The sequence below is a fragment of the Numida meleagris genome, chromosome Z (genome assembly GCF_002078875.1).
Source record: "Numida meleagris isolate 19003 breed g44 Domestic line chromosome Z, NumMel1.0, whole genome shotgun sequence".
Classification (NCBI taxonomy): Eukaryota; Metazoa; Chordata; class Aves; order Galliformes; family Numididae; genus Numida; species Numida meleagris.
The window spans coordinates 28,602,214-28,623,717 of NC_034438.1; the positions used below are offsets into that span (position 1 = coordinate 28,602,214).

The 21,504-nt window shown below is 38.7% G+C and overlaps 1 protein-coding gene across 7 annotated transcripts in view; it reads left to right on the top strand.

Moving 5' to 3' along the window:
* Positions 1-21,504, top strand: part of KDM4C (lysine demethylase 4C) — a 304,885-nt gene that overhangs the window by 175,441 nt on the left and 107,940 nt on the right. The gene's annotated exons all lie outside the window — the stretch shown is intronic.

Genomic DNA, 21,504 nt, shown 5'->3' on the forward strand with positions numbered 1-21,504 from the left:
ACTAAAGAATGTTACATTTTTAGTTAGCATCAGTTTAGGAACTGTTGAGCTGGATGCTGTAATTTTAACTGTAACTCATCACTATATCTCCATCCGTGTTCTGGGCCAAAAATATTTGATTTGTTTCTTTTTTATCAGTAGTTTGAAAAAGCCATAATCTCTCTCTCTCTTTCTTTATCTGAACCTCAGTTTTGCCAGTCATAATACTTTAATTAGCTGTTAAGCATCTTTCTGAAAATTAGAGCTTATGCACATGATCTGTATCATATATGGATATGTTTGGATACCTTGAGGGCTAGGCAGAGAGTATTTCAGAAAGTATTATGATAATTTACACAAAAAGATGATATTAATATTAAGATTCATCTAGTGAAGTAATTAAAGATATAAATATGTGGTACGTTGTAGTGAAATTGCTCTTTTTTAATTAGAGATTAGAGTATTTTTGCTTGCTGATGCTTATTTAACATTAGCTATAGTTAAAACATAGTGTAAAATTCCCTCTTAAGCATGGATTGTCTGTGATATAATCTAACCAGATGATGATGTGATGACACTAGTTTACTAATCTCAAGGATTGTGTTCTTTTGCAGCCCTATTCAGAAGTTTGTCAGCCTCCTGGTATCTTAGTTTTATGAGAAAATAGCAACTTCCAAACAGGAAGTCATATAGCACTAAATACCTTCCAGTCTTTCCTGTCTACATGATTGTCCTTCTGGTAGATTAGAGTGTAGTTTCGTTAGGAAAGAACCATTTCAAGTAGCAATTAAACATCCGTCTGCTTATTGACTGAAGGAAGTAATTAAGAGTTTTATTGGACATGGCAGTTACTGGTATTTTCTAGCTGCAACTGGAGCTTGATGCTATTTTCATGCATCTGCTTCTCTCTGTGATCTAATTTATCAGCATGCTTTTGTGAGAACACAGAAGAGAGACAATGGATTTTGGTGAATAGAATGTTTACATCCAAGGCAGAGATGAAAGAACTGCTGAGGGAGGCTGGAAAACTGAAGCTTCACTAGCTTTCCTGACACATGCTGACATGCAGGGTAGAGATGTGTTGCTAGTGGAATGCCGGTGAAAGGAGATTTTTCTGATCATGTTCCAGGATGTTTGTTGTCAGATATCAGGGGACTAATCAGTTTCAGTGTTCTAATGATTATGTTCCCCTTTATAAGTGTGCTTCATTCATATTCTGGAATTACCAGAAATTTTAATCAGCATGTATACTTATCAGTTCTTTTTCTGTGTAGTTCCTGAACAGAAATGATGCCATTAATGGCTGTGATACTGCAGTCTCTTGGAACTGTAACTGTTATTTCATCTGTTCTTCTACAGGGAGGATATGTGTGTTGATACATTGGTTTATATTTTGGTTTAGTGGATTCAGTCAATTCATTAACACAAACAAAATGGAAGAAGGAGAGGAAAAAGAAGAAATAGGCTGATGCTGTTTGGAAAATTAAAGAAAGTAGAGCTTTACACTTCATCTGCAAATCACATTTCTTCAGTTGGATAGTGTGTTTATAGCCATTTCTAATGCAGTTAATTTATATTCAAATTAATATATTTGAAGTCTTTCACATACTAGGCTTCTGTTAGGAAATTTCTGCACATAGAGGTGATCAGAGACTGTTAATAAGGAGAAGGCTGCATTCTTTAACAGTGTCAGCCATTTCAGAATTATAATTTTGCAAATAGAATGCTATCATACCTAACAGCATGCTTAAATCTTAGCAGAGACTTCCTGAATTTTCTGCTAAAACAGAGTCCTTTGGCAGAAATTCAGGGTTTAGTTTTTGGTATTTTTTTGCTCATGACTGCTTTGACACTGAGTTTTGTATTTTCTCGCTACCACTGCCCATGCTTCATGTGTATGTTTCCTGAATGTTTCTTCTACAGAGAAGGGATTGCATTAATTGTTTCTTTGTGGTCTGCTGCTGATCTGTTTTTTAAAAATCTTTTTATTTCTTCCCCTGAAGTATTTTCCTATGTATATCTGATGCTCAACTTTATTTTGATTTATATTTTTGTGTGTGTGGAATTAATTCCTAAAATACTGAACAATAACATATACAGGGGACTGGGGAATCAGTACCTAAAATTATAGCTCAAACTGCCAGTTTAGAAATACAAGTGCAGCAGTACAGTGTGAGTTGTGTCCCATCCCAAATATTGATATTTTTTATGTAATGAAACTTGGTTTTATCATCGATGTATGTATGTTAGCTTGTGGTAATATTATTCGTCTATATGCAGTGCAGTTACATTTCTGCTCACTTAAGCAGTAAAACACAGACTCAGCAGAAGGAGCAAGTATACTGATTTTGTTTGCACATTGATTGGTCTCAGAGATTTCTTTCCAGCAATATTTGTGCATACAACGTTAGAAACTGTTTTTAGAGTCAAACTGACTAAAATTTTACTTTGCTCTAAACTGTGATATTCTCTAGTTTGAATTCAGTGTGGATTTCTTTTTAAGTATGATTCAGAATTTCAAAGCAATTCAGCTTTCCTTGCAAGGTAATAAAACACAAAGTGTGGAAGCTATCATGAATAGGAAGAGCGGCTTGGACAAGTATTTAATGATAGTGAAAATGGCTAATTTTCGAGCTGTATTTTTTCTTCTGCTAAGACATGAAATAAAGCTTCATTTGCTTACTACATTCACTGTTAGCATCCTGTCGGATGTGCTTGAACTGGTGCAAGTAGTCTGGTTATATAAAGCACGCTTAGTAATCTCATAAGTAGGCTAAACGTGTTGAAAAGAAGTAAGTTTACACTTGTAGATGTAATTATGATTCTTTTGCTTTAGAGCTTAGAATGCCAGACTGTGTGTGAAGATTCTTACTTACTAAGGAAAGAAATGTTAACTGTTTTCTTTTGTTGTTACTTTAGAAATAGAGAGGAATTTGTAACTAATTGGTAAAGGCATGTTTGTTTTTACCATGTTAGTTTTGCAGTTTGCAGTGCTTCCACTCCCATATGGTATTGGTCTTGTTTTTAAGTAGAATTTTCTTTCTTTAAAAATGCATTGCTCCTGCATGGGTTTGGAGGTAATTGTGTACTGAATTTGCATTTTTCGTATTTCAGAAGCTAGTGCTGAAAGTGATCAACACTTACACTACGCTGTACTACCAGCATTTACATCTACCACTTATGAATGCATCAGTATTGAAGAAAAAACATTTTTTTTTTGCATGTTATACTGGTACATACAGTGCTTCTGATTTGTTAAAATTCAGTTTTCTAGAATTGATATTCATACTTAAGAAGAGGTTCTAGCATTTACATAGTGTGTGGTCTCCTGAAGACTTGGAGAACTTCACAGAATTTTAGCAGAATTTTTAGTAACTGTTCAGGAGAGGGAAGTGTTGAAAGGTCAAAGATAAAGCTTTTGCTGTGTGTTTGGTCCTCTTGTCAAGCTAGCAGCTGATCTCCAGAAATGGCAAGAACTGGCAACTCTGATTATAGCCACGAGCAGCTCTTGTCCCTTGGCATCTTTCACAAGCAGAGCCAGTCTGCCTCAGATTGGACGCACACAAATGCCAGGACCATTATTTTGATTGAAGAAGGAAATACAAACCAGTTCCGCTATTCTTTGTCTGTCATTTGCTGGACAGTGGTATTTGGGTTCATCAAGAGTCATTGTCCTCTAGATAGACCTTACAATTCTACCTGAACAGCTTTCTGAGCTTAAAAATGTACCTCACCTCTTAAAAGAGAGGATAGAATAGTGTTAGATACAGAGGTATGTATAATTTCTTTTTATCAAGTGTGCTAAAATAAAAATGCTATTCCTGCTGTATTAGTGCAGCCTTTTAACAGTTTCCTCATGGGTAGCTATAGAGTCAGCAGGCAAACTAGTTATTAAGTTTGCTAAGGAGACAGATATCTCTACTGTAAGCATATCTTCTGGAGTCAAACTTCTGTTTCTGTAAGAGAAAGAGAAACACAGAAAATATATTACTTACATTTAAGGAGGATTGCATACCTGCAGTGTAGTTAGAGAGGGCGGTACATCATCTTAGTCCCGAGGTATTATGGTGGTGTGTTTTTTTTTCCAAATAAAAAAATCAAGCCTTGTAGAGCTATCACTGCCTTTGAAAAATCTGGAGGTGCTTTGTAAACCATCATTATTGGAACTGACTTGATTTTAGTGCTGTTACTACTTTACTAACTGCCTTTTCTTGTCTGAGAAGTATATAATTTTTTAAACTGTACAAAATCAATGCTATTTCTAAGAACAAATTACAAGAATTTAAAATTACAAAAAAAAAATAAAATTCCGCAGAAATGGATCCCTTAGAGAGATTGAATGCAGTTATTTTCTAGCATATATACTCTGTACAGTGTTGATGGAATATCCATTTTAGTAATCTGTGCAGGGACGCTACTGTTACTAGGCGGGGGATGCCTGAAGATTGGGAGAAAGTTTTCTGTATTTTTCCACTGTGGCAGATGCACATGTTGACAAGTAGACTGGACAACTTTCATAGCATTACAGAAGGTAGTAAATATTAAGTTGTGTAAGAGCCTGGGAAATTCATAGAAGGCAGAAGGAAAATGGAAGAGAAGAGCCTGCCACATCAATGTTTTTGGACTGATGACATAACACTTGTTAGTTAACTCTGACAGGGAATTCATAACCACTCCCATGATGGTTTTCAGGGATCATTGTCTATGTGTACAGTAGCTGAAGAGGTATCAAACAAAAAGGAAGAATTAAATAAAATACTATTTTGATACTTCTGTAGAGAAGCTATTATATTTCATTGAATACTTTATGATGCAGTAATTTTATATTTTTAACATCACATCAATCAAATACTAGGATAAAGGTATACGTGATCAGAGCTTTGGATCTGAGAAGCGCTTAATTCTGTGAAATAAATGTGAAGTGAAATACATATGTTCTACATTTGGAGCTTCATTACCTTAAATGATCATAGAAACATGAAATCCTTGGAGTTGGAAGGGACTCTTAAAGGTCATCTAGTCCAACTCCTCTGCAATGAACAGGGGCAGCTACAGCTAGATCAGGTTGCTCAGAGCCCCATCCAGCCTGGCGTTGAATGTCTCCAGGGACAGGGCTTTCACGACATTGCTGGCAGCCTGTTCCAGTGCCTCACCACCCTCACTGTAAAAGACATTTTCCTTCTATCCAACCTAAATCTCCCCTCTTTAAGTCTGAAACCATCTCCCCTTGTCCTGTCGCAGCAGGCCCTCCTAAGTGTCCATCCCCTTCTTCCTTCTAGCCCCTCTTTAGATACGGAAGGGCCGCTATCGGGTCACCTCGCAGCCTTCTCTTCTCCATTCTGAACAGTCCCCGCTGTCTCAGCCTGTCCTCATGGGAGAGGTGTTCCATCCCTTGGATCGTTTTTGTGTCTCTCCTCTGGATGCACTCCAGCAGGTCTGTGTCTCTCCTGTGCTGAGGATTCCCCATCTGGACACAGTGCTCCAGGTGAGATCTCACCAGAGCAGAGTAGAGAGGCAGGATCACCTTGCTTGACCTGCTGGCCTCACTTCTTTAGATGCAGCCCAGGATACAGTTGGCTTAGTGGGGTGCAAGGGCACATGGCTGGTTCCTGTTCGCTTTTGCCAGTGCTGTGCTCAGTCATTTTGTACCTGGCCTGTGTTGGTAGTGGTAGTTGCCTTGACCCAGTTGCAAGACCTTGCATTTGGATTTGTTGAACCTCATGAGGTTCACATGGGCCCAGAGCTCAAGGTTGCCTAGGTCCCTGTAATGGCATCCTGTCCCTCTGGTTTGTCAACTGCACCACGCAGCTTGGTGTCATCAGCAGACTTCCTGAGGGTGTACTTGACCCCACTGTCGGTGTCACTGATGAAGATATTAAAGAGTATCAGTCCCAGCAATGACCCCTGTGAGACAGCACTCGTCGCTGATCTGCATATGGATATAGAGCCATTGACCACCACTCTCTTGGTTTGATCCTGCAGCCATTTCTTCATTGATTGAACAGTCCTCCCATAAAATCTGTATCTTTCCTATTTAGAGAAGGATGTTGTGGGGTGCCATGTCAAAGGCCTTACTGAAGTCCAGATAGATGACATCTGTGTCTCTTCCCTTGTCCATTGATGCAGTGACACCATCACGGAAGGCCACTTGGTTGTTCAAGCAAGACTTGCCCTTGCTGAATCCATGCTGGTTCTCCAGTATCACCTCCCTCTATTCCATGTACCTTAGCATAGGTTCCAGGAGGATCTACTCCATGATCTTTCTCAGCCAGAGTTGAGCCTGACAGGTTGGTAGTTTCCTTTTTTACCCTTCTTAAAAATGGGTACTTTATGATCTTTGGTAAGCTCTTGGAACTATGGCAAAGTATGGTGTATCATTACTAAATCAACAAGCGTGTGTTTGGATGTCATAATCATAGAATCCCAGAATGACTTGGCTTGGAAGGGACCATAAAGCCCATCTGCTGCAACTCTCATGCCATAGGGGTTGCCACCCATCAGCTCAGGCTGCCCAGGGCCCCATCCAACCTTGCCTTGAACGGCTCCTGGGATGGGGCATCCACAGCTTCTCTGGGCAGCCTTTGCCAGTACCTCACTACCCTCTGCAATGTCCTCCTAACATCTAATCTAAATCTTTGTCTTTTTTTTGTTTAAAGCTGTTTCCCCTTGTCCTTTTGCACCATCCAAAAAGTCTGTCTACAACCTGTCTGTAAGCTCCATTCAAGTACTGGAAGGAGGTCAATAGTAGTGTCTGAAGTATAGTTTCTAAAAATTCCACTTTAATTTTTATCACAACTGCTAGCTGGTAAGTAGTGTCTGAAAGCAAACTGAACTGGAATACAAATGAAAAATTTTGTTCATTAAAAAATTGTAAAAAAATTACATAAGGGAATGGGATGGAGAAAGCAGCTGGTAGTAAGTCTTTTATGGTGCTGTGAATTAAAGCTTTTTAAAAGAGCAGATATCAGCCAGTCTTCAGTTTGTAGTTTATTCATGTACTGATCTTGCACTGCCAGCTACATTTTTTTGCTGATAGGTTATGCAGTAAATTCCAGGAGATTTTCCTTTGCTTCTGGTTTGATTTTGATGACATGCCTCTTTGAACTAAATTGCAAATAGAATGGCTTGTCTTTAAACTTGCACAGTGTGAAGACAAATGGTATTATTGGAATTGAATAATGTACATTAGATGTGAAAATGGAAATTTGAACACAAAATATTTATATTTTGTGTTGACAGTTCTTCCTGCCAACTACTTATATGTAGTTTCTTGATCAGTGAGTCACCTTTTTAACTTACTTTTCAGACGTGTCTGTTTTATTTGTGGAATCACTTGATATTTCAGGCTTTTTAGTATCAGTGAAAATGTGCTGCTTATGTTTCAACTTCGGTAGCAAGAATTAGTAGACATCTTTGAGAATGTAAACCTTAGCTATTACAGCTGAATTCTGTATTCCATGTTCAGCAAGAAGTTAAGCTATTTTGGGAACTAGGGAGGTAAGACTGATTTTCACTCTTTACACTTTACAGGTATTTCTATGGTCCACTGTTTGAAGTAGAGAATTTTTTTTCAACAACAAGGAAGCCAAATAAAATTGAAGGGTTTTTTTTGTTTTTTAAATGGAAATGTTTAGTCCTGCAAGAGTGTTTCACAGATTATGTAGATGTAAACTGATTCTTTACACCATGAATCTTCAGAGCTTTCTCAAAGTTGCTTAATTTCAGGAACGTAGTAATATAAATCAGGTTTTAGCAACTTAACCATTTTGTAGAGAAAAGGTTGTGTTTCAGCATAGTCTATTAGGTCCCCTTAGATGTTTAACATATGAAGAATTTAATACAGAATAGAAAATTTACTTATTTGAAATCAGTTGAAGCTACAAAGGATTTTTATTTAGTAGAGTGATACAGCATGCACTTAAATCACAAGTACAAATTACATTTAGGAGAGTGTAGCACTTGCAATATATGGTTCAGTCACAACACAAGTGTGAATTTCATTACTGTTTAATAATATGTTCACTGTCACAATGCTGAATGTCTCCAGTCTCTAGGAAGGAATATATGGGTTGCAAATTGAAGCCTGTTGCTTCAATTTGATTGTTTATCTTTTGCCATGGGAGCAAACACTTTCATAATACTTTCTTCTTGTGAGTCATCTAACTGTCACTTTTAGGAGGATCAATATTAAACCAGGTGTCTCTTGATCATTCACTGTTCATGGTATAAATGATGGCAATCACTTTAATGGAGTCTGTTTCAGTAGACGGTAGTAAATGATCCCTATGCATATGGGCATCACGTAATATTTAAGGCTGCAACTTTGAGTCCAAGAAATTATTTTCATTTTCTGTGTTTATTGCTAATACACTGTTATCTTTTCTAATTGCTTTTACCCCCTTGTTCTAGCATGTTATGTGCTCTTTTCTCTTCTGACTTCTTCACTGCTCACAAATAACTCACCAACAGTCAGCCAAGCCTAGCTTTTCTTCCTTTTCTTCAGCTTACAGCTTAGAACCTTTACATTTTTCAAGTTCATCCTGAATATCAGTATAACCAGTCAGTTGGTTTTCTGTCTGTAAAACTGTGGGTTACAGTTTTTCCATCCCTCCTTTTCAGTTAGTGGTTACACTCTGCTAGTATTTATAGTGATCTGTCGTTCTTTTAAATGGTAGTGGTCCTGTCTACAGCCAGTCTTCTCACTGCCTGTTCTTAATTACAATATAGCCTTTCTCTACTAGGTTCTTATTTGCAACTAATACCACGTCAGAAAACCTATTTTTACTGAAGTTATCATTACTCTCCCTTGGAAATATCTTCCCAACTATGCTAGCTAATGTCTAATACATGCTGACCAGGTTCTTTAAAATATTCTACACATGGAGGGTTTCAAACAAAATGCAAAATTTTCTTATTTGAATAGTTGAAGTTACGTGGGATTTTGATTTAGCAGAGTGATGCAGCAGCACACTTAAATCACAGTGCAAGTACAAATTACTTTTAACAGACTGTAGCAATTGTATATGTAGCAGCTTAACCCAGCAGGCAGTTAAGCACCACACAGCCGTTTGTTCACTCCCCCCACAGTGGGATGATGGAGAGAATTGAAAAAGGTAAATGCGTGAGAAGTTTGAAAGAATAAGAAATAAAAAAGGAAAAAAATAATAATAGCAAAAAAGTCAAACAACGCACAATGCAATTGCTTGCCGCCTGCTGACAGATGCCCAGCCAGGCCCTCAGCGACCACATCCCTTCCCCCACCAGATCTCCTGGTTTTATTACTCAGCATGATGCCATATAGCGTGGAATGCCCCTTTTGGCCAGTTTGGGCCAGCCGCTCTTGCTGTCCCCTCCCAACTTCTTGTGCATCCGTAGCTCCGTACTGTCAGGGCAGTACGAAAGCTGAACATTCCTCAGCTCTGTGTTAGCGCTGCTCTGCAACTACCGAAACATCAGTGTGTTATCAACTTTATTCTCATCCTAAATTCAAAACACAGCTCTGTACCAGCCACTGTAAAGAAAATTAACTCTATCCCCTCCAAAAGCAGGACAGTACTACACATCCACAATACAAGTACTTAGTAAAGTGCAGCAATTGTTATACACAGTTTAATCACAAAACAAATGCAGATTTCATTACAGGACTCTAATCACGCTTCAGAAAAATTGGAGTATCCCAGTATGTAAGAATATCATTTAGATTAACCTTTAAATTTTTTTTTGAACTCTCAATTTTTGTGACCTTTTGATATCTGCCACAGATGATACATTGCACTTCTTTGATATTTTTCTTTTTTAATAAAGCATCCTGACATTCTCTTTTGAACACAAAGCTTTATTTAATCAGGAAGCTGTTAGGCTTAGCCTCCTATGCTCTGATTCAGTATGGTTGTCCTCACATACAATTTTTATGAGAACTGAGGCCTCCATTAATAATTTAGCTATTAGACTCTCTAAGCAAAAATGTGTATCTATTTTAGACTACTGTCACCAGAAATTTAAATGTTTGTACTTTCATACTTTGCTATGAAAGCTAGACTTTCATTACTAAAAGAAAAAAAGAAAAAGAATTTCTGAAATTGGATTTGCTGATATACTGCAGGAGCAGTGAAGTTCGAAGTTCGAAGTCTATTTCCCTGACCGACTTTTTTTTTTATTAGTTCCTCCAGGACATTTCAAACTATATATAATGCCTCCCAGGGCTGAGATTATGTTCAACTACCTGAAAAATAACAGATGCTGCTGTGCTCTTCGTAGCAGAGAATGTTGCTGTACAAAGCCAGGAATCATCAGTGGAACATAACCCCAAGCAGCAAAACCATTGTTGAGACTGGCAAAAGCAAATTGTACTGTATTAGCGTCTATGGCTTTTCACATCTGCTGGGTTAAATCAGCAAATACTGGCAACAATCCATTCTGCAAATGGCCCAAATGTTTTCCATCTGAGAATTTGAGTTTAACTTCGTAAGCAGAAATTGTTCAAAGCAATGGTCTTGAGTGCTGGAACAAGTTAGGTATGAACTACTAAACCAATAACATTTGTGAGAACATTTATTTCATTCACTTACTTGTTTGGAAAGCAACTATTTATACGTAGCTTGTTTTAGAAGGAGTTGTCTTTGTATCAAAACCCATTCTGGACTAACATTTCATTTTCTCTCAGTAATTTGCTAAATGTTTCCCTATTCTTAAATATGTAGAGGGATACAAATGTATATAAAATGTTTGCGTAAGTGAGAACCAGTATATCCTAAATTACCCTATAGTGATTAACTGATCCTTTATAAATATTCTTTTCTGGTACAAATGTGGTAGCAGGAACTAGTATTAAGTTGGACATTGCTGAATATTTTCTAGTGTCAGTACTACTATGGCTGAATTATTGTTTGATACGGTACATTTTATAACAGCTATTATGTATTTATTTGAAGTCATTAATTGGCTCATTAAGTGTTTCTTTTTGGGGAAAAAGGCTACTTTCCCTATTATCTCAGGAAAGAAAATATTTAACCTTATTACTACAACAAATCATTATAGTTACAGTGAAGTTAAAAATGTCTTGGTAGTTATGAAAAATTCATAATCTCTGACTACTGTTAGAGATAGTAGTGACAATGTTCTCAAATGTATGGGAATATCCTGCCTTATATTATCCTGTGACCATTTTTCAGGGGCTGGTATTAATCCGTTGTAGAATTCTGCATGAATGTGTGAAGCAGTCACAGACAGAAGTATAGCAGAAGTTGAAAGAAGCAGACGTTATTCATATGAGAGAGTTTAAAAGTACAGTTGCACACAGCAACAGACTTCAACATCCCATTGAAAGGAGATGATGGGCAGACATGTCAGTCTTACCATGTGAAGGCTACTCCACAGGCTTACTATCAAAGCATACCAAAATCAATGATACATTTAATGATGTATTGGAGAAGTTTTGGAATCAAAGTAAGAGGTATTGTCAAAGTGTATTCACTAAAGGGATTTAAGCATATGCTCACTCTAGCCAAGCTCGCTCAGTCTTTTTATGTGTGCATGCAGTGCACAATACCAGTACAGCAGAATTCAGTTTTTGTGTTTGTGTCTGAGTTTGTTATTCTCTGACTAGGTTCTGGAAAATAGTTTATGTACACAGAATTTTAAATTAGCAGAGGGATACAGCGATGTACTGAAAGCACACTACAGCTGTAATTTAGCAATTAAAATATACAGTTGGATCACAACAGAACTGTGGGTCCAATTGCTGGTGTCTGTACACTCACTGTCAAGATGCTGAATGTCACCAACTGCCAGGAAGTGATGCATGGGTTGAAGTCAGCTCAAACCTGTTGCTGTCTTCAAAATTCATTTTCCATTTATTTCCAGCTGAAATTTCCTTGTTCAGTTTTCATGCTGTATGTTGGATTGAGCCACAGACACCATTCCTGTATTCTGGTCTGATTGGCTTAACAAAACTTTCGCACTCTTCTGATCTGCTTTGGGAAAGACATTTACACAACCAGCTGACCCACCCAACTGATACAGCTGTTTGTCTAAAACAAAGACCAACATCTCTTTTTTTGGATGGATCACATAGTGCATGAAATATTAATGTGTAAAGCAGAGGAAAAGTGCCTTGGTATACATACAAAATATACCTGCCAAGAAGGTAATGTCTCAGATGGATGTCGCTGAACAAGCTTTGAGCCAAAATATTATTCCAGCTTTTCACACACGATCTCATCTCATAGTACTTCCAAGAAGATCATGAAAGTTGCCACAGTGGTCAAGCTTGTGACATTGCTTTTCACCCTTCTCACTGCCCTCAGGGTCTTAAACTCCACCATCTTCTGGTCACTGCTGCCAGAGCTTACTTAGACCTTTGTATTCTGAACAAGACCCTCATTGCTGGTGAACATGAGATCCAGCAGAGCACTTCCCATCATTCACTCATTTGTGACCTGGAGGAGAATGACATTGTCCATGCACTCCAGAAACTTCCTTGATTGCTTACATCCTTCTGTGTTGTCCCTCCAGCAGCTCAAGGTGGTTGAAGTACCCCATGAGGAACAGACAGTACTCTACCCAGTTAGGTAGGAGACACCTACTACAGTGTCACCTTCACCTGTCCTTTCATTAAACCTAGCACATAAGCTCTCAGCTGTCTCTGTTTTGTTTCCTGCGTGTGACTGATCTGCAATAGCAATGACTTTTTGAGGTCACATCTGTGTAGACAGTTTAAATGATGCATCTACAAGTCTTTGTTTTTCTTTCTTATACAGTATCATTTTAGAATCTTTTTAAAATTTAATTGAATTTTTATGTGGTGCTATGTGTTCCTAAGACAGTGCTTTTTAATGCAAAAATGGTTTATTTTAGTGTAGGTTACTTAGTTTTTATTCTGTATAGTTCCTCCAGTGTGTAAAATTTCAGATAACAAAGGTGTCATGTGGTACATTTCAGAGGAATTTCAGTTTTGCAGTTCAAGCAAAGAAATCCTCTACTGCATAGTTAAGGAATTTTAATACATCCTGAGAAAGTGCACTTGATGATTCTTCTCATAGTTTTCCTTCTTGAGCATATACATACTCATGTAGTCAGCCTCTGAGCTTGGTGTCTTACTTACAGAAGATCTTCTGAGATGAACAGTCTCAGAAAAGACACAACTTAAATGCAAGCTGGTGAATCAGATGATTACAGTTCTTTTGCATTGTTAAGGAATTCTGAATTCATGTAAGTTCACAGAATCATAGAATGGCTTAGGTTGGAAGGGACTAATCTCACTGCCATGGGAAGGGTTGCCAACTAGATGAGACTACCAAAAGCCCCATTCAACCTGGCCTCGAATGCCTTCAGGGATGTGGCATCCACAGTTTATCTGGGCAACCTGTTCCAGTGCCTCACCACCCTCTAAGTAAAGAATTTCTTCCTAACATCTAACATAAATTTCCCCTCTTTAAGTTCAAGCTATTCCACTTGTCCTATCAGTTTCAGACTGTGTAAAAAGTCAGTCCCCCTTCTGCTTATAAGCTCCATACTGGAAGGCAGAGGTGAGGCTCACTGGCGTCAGAGTTTCCTGGTTCTGCCTTTCTCCCCTTCTTGAAAATGAAGTGGTATTTCCCTTTTTCTAGTTATAGGGGACTTCACCTGACAGCCATGACTTTTCAAGTATGATGAGGATAGGCTTGGCAACCACATCAGCCAGTTCCATCAGGACCCGAGATGCATGTTGTCTGGCCTCTTAGATTGTACACATTCAGTCTCAGGAGGTAGTCTCAAACTTGCTCTGCTCTTACAGCGGCTTGAATTTTGCTCTGAGCCCCACCTAGAAGTTCAGAAACCTGAGAGGTGTGGGAAGGCTGACTGCCAGTAAAGACCGAAGCAAAGAATTTGTTCAGTACCTCATGTCTGTTGAAGCCATTTTTCACTTTTCATCTATCAAGGGGATTACACTCTCCTTTGCTTATTTCTTCTGACAAGTATGCCTAAAGAAACTCTTGCTATTTTTCACATCCCTCACCAAGTTCGGTTGCATCTCCACCTTGACTTTCCTGTTTGAACATCATCCCTATATTCTTACCAGAAAACTCATTTCTGCTTCCACTGTCTATACTTTGCCTTCTTATCTCTCAGTTTGAACAAAAGGTTCTTGCTCAGCCATGACAGTTTCCTGCCTCTTCTGCTTGATTTCTTCTGCTGGGGGATGGAGAACTCTTGTGCTATTTGTGTTGCATTCCTACATCTCTAGGGGCAATTCTCCAGGGGATCTCATCCAGTAACTTGTTAAACAGCTGAAATTCTGTTCTCCTGAAGTTCAGAGTCCTGACTCTGCTCTTTAGCAGGACTCCCAAGTTCCTTGAGATCATGAACTTGACCAGGGCATTGTTACTACAGCCCAGGCTGCTTCTCATCTTACTCTCTTTAATGTTCTCTTCCACAGTAGTGAGCACCAGGTCCAGTAATATTTTACCCGTGTTTGGTCTGTCTGATACTTGGACCAGGAAGTTACACTCGATGGACTCCTGGAGTCACCTGGACTGCTTGCAGCTTGCTGTGTTGCTTTCCCAGCAGATTTCTGGGTGGTTGAAATCCCCCATTAGGATGAGAACCTATGAACACAAAGGCTCTTGTAGCTGAAGCGAGAAGGCCTTGTCAGCACACTCCCCTTGATCAGGCAACCTGTAGTAGACTCCAGCCACAAGGTTTCCTTTATTGGTCGAGTCCCTAGTTTTAACCCGCAAGCTCTCAGCCTGGTCATGGCTGTTTCTCAGAGGCAGTTCTTTGCAGTCTATCCCCCTCTTAACTTAAAAGGCCTCTCACATGGTAGTCCCCTGCTCTGCTGCAGAACATGGCTGCAGTGGTGCTGATCGCCTTGGAAAATGACGTGTAAGATGCACTCACGTTTCAGGTGAAGCATAATATCTACACTTGAATATAGGGTAGTGTGAGAACAAATTCTGCTAAAGAGACATTGTTTTTGTAGCTGACATGATTGTTTTTTTTATATAATATTTGTTGCTATGGGAATAATTACTGTATCTAGAGTGTTATGGTTGAGATGGAGATCAAGCAACAGGAATAGATAGACCAACTGGAGACTTTTAAGATGTTTTTCTGAGTACTTTTTCAACTGTGCCTATATGCTATGCATGAAAGTTTGGAATCTCTTGAAAAGTGCTGTCAGTTGATCTGCAAACGTATACTGAATTTCCTTGTCATGGCAAGCAGATGTAACCCCTACATTTTATTTTCTCTGACAGCAAGATGTATCCTATAGGATATGGGTAAGTTGACTCTTCTTTCCAAAGAATATCAAGAATGCAGTATTCACTTTGGTCTTGATTAATTCTTAATTTGGAATGTAAGTTGTAAAAACAGATGACATATCTGACTTCTTAACAGGGAATTCTGATAAGCACATGTGCAGAATCCTACTCGGGACTTAGTGCCAATGAGCTGTGAAAAAGTGTCAGTTATTTCATCCAGGTGATGACAGACATGCAAATCAAGACAGATTCCTTAGCTGTATTTCATGTGTTCTTGTGAAGAAAATACTCCGTGTAGATGTACACTGTGTTTTATATGACTGCATTGACTGATCTGAGTCTTTCTCATTATCTGTTTTGGCTGCTGAGTAGCTGCTCACAGAAGCAGGGCAGTTTATCACGAAGTATGTTTGACAAAATAATGGTGTGAATCATGGCGTGTTGCTGGTTGGCATTGCTGTGTAAGTGACTGATCATTAAAATGCATTCTAGCAGCATGCTGACAGTATGCATGGACTCTTATAGAAAAGTGTAAATATGTAAGATTTTGAGTGAAAAATCTTGCTAAAGTACTTCATGAAACATTAGACACTGGCCTTGGAAAGTAGATGTGATTTTTTTGGAGGGGAAACTTTGGTTTTGGCAAGTCTTGTGTATTAGGAAACTGCACTGATACGTAGTTGAAGCATGCCTTCTTATGACAGTAGAGCTTCTGAAATTTTTCATTTGTTCTGGGCACCACAAATTATTTTTCATTCTTTGAGCATCCTCATTTAAGGTGGATTCTGAATGGAGGAAAATTGGAGGTTGCAGTTACTTTGTGTCCCTTGTACCACTGTGTAGGAGCATAAGGTGGTGCTGGTCACATCTGTTCTTGTAATGTGTGTATCTGGTAAAAAAATTCTGAATTTACGTGAACCATGCTGAATCCACTTGTTTCAATGTGAGTTGGGAAAGTAAATTTATTTTAGGCTAAGTCAGAGATTGCTTTCCAAGTATGTGGTAAGAAATGAAAAGGAGATATAAAAGAGAAAAATGGTACACTACTCAGTAAATACCAAAACAATTTCTAAAAAAACACATTTTCCACTTTTTGGGGGGACATGAACAGTACTTAGGAATTTTCACATAAACAACTAAGGAATGGCTGTAAACTGTGCCAAAACAGTACTATTTGTTATGTCAAGTGATTTTTTAATGCTGTAGCTTTCTTTTGAATGGTTTGAGAACTGATTTTTTTATTTTCTTGCCTATTTTGCATAAATAGTCTCTCAGTTTTTGTTCACAATATGTAACTTGTCTGACTTTATGGAAATGAGAAAGCTAACTCCCTCTATTCCAGCAAAAAACCTGACTTCAGAATTCTTCCCATTAATGCTGTTCGTGTGTATTTGAAAGAAGTAAACTAAGTGAAACTTCCTGAGATCAATTTATACAGAATATTTACATACAGGACTGCATATTCTATCTGGTGATAAAGTTATTGAAGGCAACTTATAATGTTCTGTAATGAGAGTCACATACTCTGTAACTTGATTTATAATATCAATTTCATTTGACATTTTATGATTTTAGTGTGTAAATATTGTGAGGAGATGAAATAATATTTTTGAAACCCCTGAAAGAGGATAAATTAAGCTTGAGATTGCCTAGGAAATTTTTGGAAAGAAGTGAAAATTGTAAGACATACAGTGGTGACACAATAAGGATCAGAAAGCTTATAGGTCATAAGAACATCCATTCTATGTACTGTTGATTTTGTGTACTCTTAGTTACGCGTCACATTATTTCAAGAAGAGTTGGGCTAGCTAGTCTCCTTCTGAAAGTAGGAGGGATATTTTTCCTTAACTGGATGGCCTGCTGGGCTTGTTAGGGTAGAGAAGTGTGAGAGATCGTAGAAGTAACATGTAGGAGCATCACATCAGAGAGATTGGGTGTCAGATTTCATTCAGGAAGGTAGGTTGCTCCAAAATTAACACCTTCTATCTGTTTCCATGGAAACTACAACAGGTGCAAAGAGCACAATAAAACTTTTTGATAGAGCAGATTCTCAGCTACTGAACACTGTTTTACAACACTCTCACCACCGGTATCTATGCATTTTCACCAGCAGTGAACAAGAGCCTGCATGCTACACTTGTAAAAACCTACATCAGTGAAAGTGACCCACTGTTGCTGTTACCACTGCTGAAATGCACCACCATTGCCTCACTGTGTTCACATACACTGGCTAGTCTCCCTAAATGTTCAGCAAACGCTGATGAATGCCAGTGGGTGCATTTTTTTCTGCACTTAATAATTCAGTGACACACCTTTGCTTCATACACACTTCCATGTCAAACACCATTCTGTCAGACTGCCCCTCCACTGTCATGTGTTACATGGCAACAAAACGTAATGGAATATTGGCGGGAAGATTTAACCTCTACTGCTGTACCACCACCATCTGCCTCTGGTGTTGTAGGCCAATGTCATAAAATAGGAGGCATTACTTTTGGAGCAGCCCTCATAGGCTAAGAGACTGCAGTAAGATGCATTGAGAAGACAGCTGAAGGAATAATTAGAGTTGTTACAGATCGGAAGCAGTAGAGGAGGGTTTCCAATTAAAAAGTAACTGCAAATAGTTGCTCTAAACATGATGCAAAGGGGAAAATTTACTAAAAGTGTAATATTTTTTTTGGAGGTGGTGAAGGATGCAGTCCAGTATGCATATGGCATTTTGTCCTTGACTTCATTTGGAATGAGGTTTGAGAATAAATACAAAGTTCTGGAAAGCAGCAAAATGTTCTAAGAGTGTAGTCAGATTTCTTCCTGGTCCTTACGTACTTTTCACTCCCTGTCTGCAAAGGATTTGTGAAAATTGCACAAGGGCAAACAGCAATAGTGGAGCCCATATGTAATTAAGGTATAAATACAGATGTCATCAAAAGTGGAACCAATATAGTCATGAATGCAGCAGTGTACCAAAGGGAGTGGTAAGTGAGAGAACTATGTATGTAGATGAGGAACTATGAGGTGAGGAACTATTATTCTGGAATTGATTCCATAATAATATAGAAGATATATTTAGACTGAAAAGAAGCATGGTAGGCTGAGGTTTGGCATAAAGAGTGGAAGTGTTCAGCAAAGAGTACTGCAGTCACAAAATCATAAAATATCCTTAGTTGGAAGGGGTCTACAAGGATCATCGAGACAAACTCCTGGCTCCACACAGGTCCACCCAAAATTCAAACCGTGTTTCTGAGAGCAACTCCATGCTGTTCCCTAGGGCCCTGTTGCTGTCCCCAGAGAGCAGAGATCAGCTCTGTCCCTCCACTCACTGTGAGAAGCTGCAGGCCACCATGAGGCCTCCCCTCAGCTTCCTCTGCTCTGGGAACAAACCGAGGGACCTCAGCCGCTTCTTGCATGTGTTGTCCTCTAGACCCTTCACCATGTTTGTATCCTTCCTGTGGAGCCTCTCTAGTAGTTTTTTGTCCTTCTTACATTGTGGTACCCAAAACTGCACACAGTGCTTGAGGTGAAGACGCACTAGTGCAGAGCAGAGCAGGACAGCACCTCCCCTTGTGTAATAGCAGTTGTGGGTCTGGTGCACCCCATGGTACAGTTGGCCCTTTTGGCTGCCAGGGCACACTGCTGACTCATATTTGTCTTGCCGTTGATTGAAACTGCTGGATTCCTTTCTGCAAGGCTAATCTCCAGCCTCTTCTCCCCCAGTGTCATCTTCCAATCTGTTCATATGTCGAAGGTTTCCCTGACCCAGGTTCAGAATCTGGCACTTGTTAAATTGCCGAGCCCTCTGGTCTGTCAAGATCTCTCTGCAATGCCTCTCCACCATAGAGGGAGGCAACAGCTCCTCTTAATTTAGTATCATCTGCAAGCTTTCTTAGAATGCATTTGAGTCTTTTGTCCAGGTAATTTATAAAAACTGACCCCTAAAAGGAACCCTGAGCAGCTCCACTAGTGACTGGCTGCCAGCCTGTTGTAACTCCTTTTACTATAACCCTTTGAGCTTGACCTGTCAGCCAGTTGATCAACCAACAAATTGTTTTTGTCTAGCTGTATGCTGGTTATTTTGTCCAGGATATTGTCAGAGACAATAGTAAAAATAACACTATAGTAAAATAAGTTCATTAAACAGCACTTATGCCTCATGATCTCATGTTGGCTATGATCGATCAATGTATTGTCTTTCAAGTATTTTTCGGTAACTTCTAGAATAATCTTCTCTATAATTTTAACTGGCACTGAAGTGAGATTGACAGACCTGCACTTACAGGATCTTCTTTCTTGACCTTGAAAATTGAGACAATGTTTGCCAGCTTCCAGTTGACTGGGACCTCTTCTGGTTCCCAAGACCACTGAAAAATAACTGAAAAGTCCTGTTATGACATCAGCAAGTACTTCTAAGTATCCTGGAATGAGCTGCATTGTGCCCCTCAACTTGCATACAGATGGAGCATCAAATCCTGCACAAGTTTGGGGTTGGTGGGAGTTTATTATTCCCACAGTCATGGGATCAAAGGATATCAGATTCAAAGTAGATAAGAGGTAGAGAAGTCATAAGTTACAAATCTTCTAAAAAAATTTTGTGTTCCTCTTTGTTTTCTTTACCTAGATTGATGAAATCCTAAAAACACAGTGAGGGCAAAAGCGTAATAAAAACATTTAAAATACTGGCACTGTAAGCTTCATAAAAGAAATACTGTCAGAAATGAATTTAGGGAAAAAAAGTTAGGAAAAATGAAGCCAATCTGGAAACCTGCAAGTAAGAGAAAAAATACAATTGGTAATTTTTACATTTTTCTTTAGATAAATAAGACCTTTAACAACAACAAAAAAGGAATGCAGAAAACTAAAGAAGGGATGCCTGCATGTTATGTTATCTCCTTATTTTCAGCTGTTTCCTCATTGCTATTCTTTTACAGCTACATTATCCCCAATAAAGAACTGCTGCTGAATATTGACTTGGTGACAGCTTTTTTGGCAGACATCTTTTTCTTTGTCCTTCTACCTTCATTACTGGCAATTTTTTATTGAATTTACATTAGTTCTCATGAGAAACTATATAAAATGGAATAAAATTCATGTTCATTATATATGTATATATATATTTGGAAATGTTCAGGCTGCTTGTGTACAATATTTTAAATCCATATTTTATTCAGTGCTGATAAAAATGCTATCAACTTTATAATACTTTTGTAGCAACTCATGACAATTTAACATACCAGGAGACCTGTAAAGCTACTGATTTTTCATAAAGTGGACGAAGGCAGTAATGGGCTGAAAGAACGTGATAATTCAGCTTAATGTACTTTACTATGTATTTTTGGAATTTTCTTCTGAAATAAACCTTTTTTTTTTCCTGAATATACCCCTTTGATGAGTTTGAGTTAGCTGTGCTGGTTCTGTCACCTCCCAGCTTCTTGTGCACCCCAGCCTCCTCAACATAAAAGCTGAAAAGTCCTCCACTGTGTGTAAGCACTACTCTGCATTAACTAAAAAATCAGTGTTATCAATATTATTCTCATCCTAAAGCCAAAGCACAGCACTAGAACAGCTTCTGTGAGGAAAATTAATTCTATCCGAGCTGAAATCAGGACAGTGACATCTACTTTTCTCCGGATTCCCTTTTCTGCATCTTTCTCAAGAGCAAATGACTACATTTTCAGATTACACCAATTGGGATAAACTCTTTCTCTTCAAGGTTCAGTCTCATTCTATTCTCCATCTTCTCTAGAGGCTTTGAATTTCTTAAAGTCAACTTTAGAATTTTAAAACTAAAGTCTTTCATGGGCACACTGTGCATAAATGAACTTCTGCAACAGGAATGTCCAACCCATGGCCCTGGACAGCTAGTAATTAGCCCCACGCTCTGCCATCGTGATGGTGGCTCTTCCCTGTAGAGCAGCTCAGCCTGGCCCTAGGGGCTTACCTATCACTCAGCAGCAACAAAGACAGCAGCCCAAGACAATTCTTCTTCACTCAGTGCAGCCCAGGCAAACCAAAAGGCTGTCTCCCATGTTCTACAATGTCCAGAACAGCTCACTGATATTATTATTAAACAAGTATTTCTTACAGTGGGTTATAGCATGCATTATTCTTAACTTATCCAGCTACATCCAAAAGCAGATTTTTTCCCATTGTGTACTGATAATAACATTAATCTGTTTTTTTCTTTTGGAAAATGAGTGACAGGTTACCTGAACAGCTGAGAGGTGCTGTTCTCTGTGGAAAGAGTGACCTGCCTGGTGCTGCATGGCAAGATGTAACATTTCAGCTT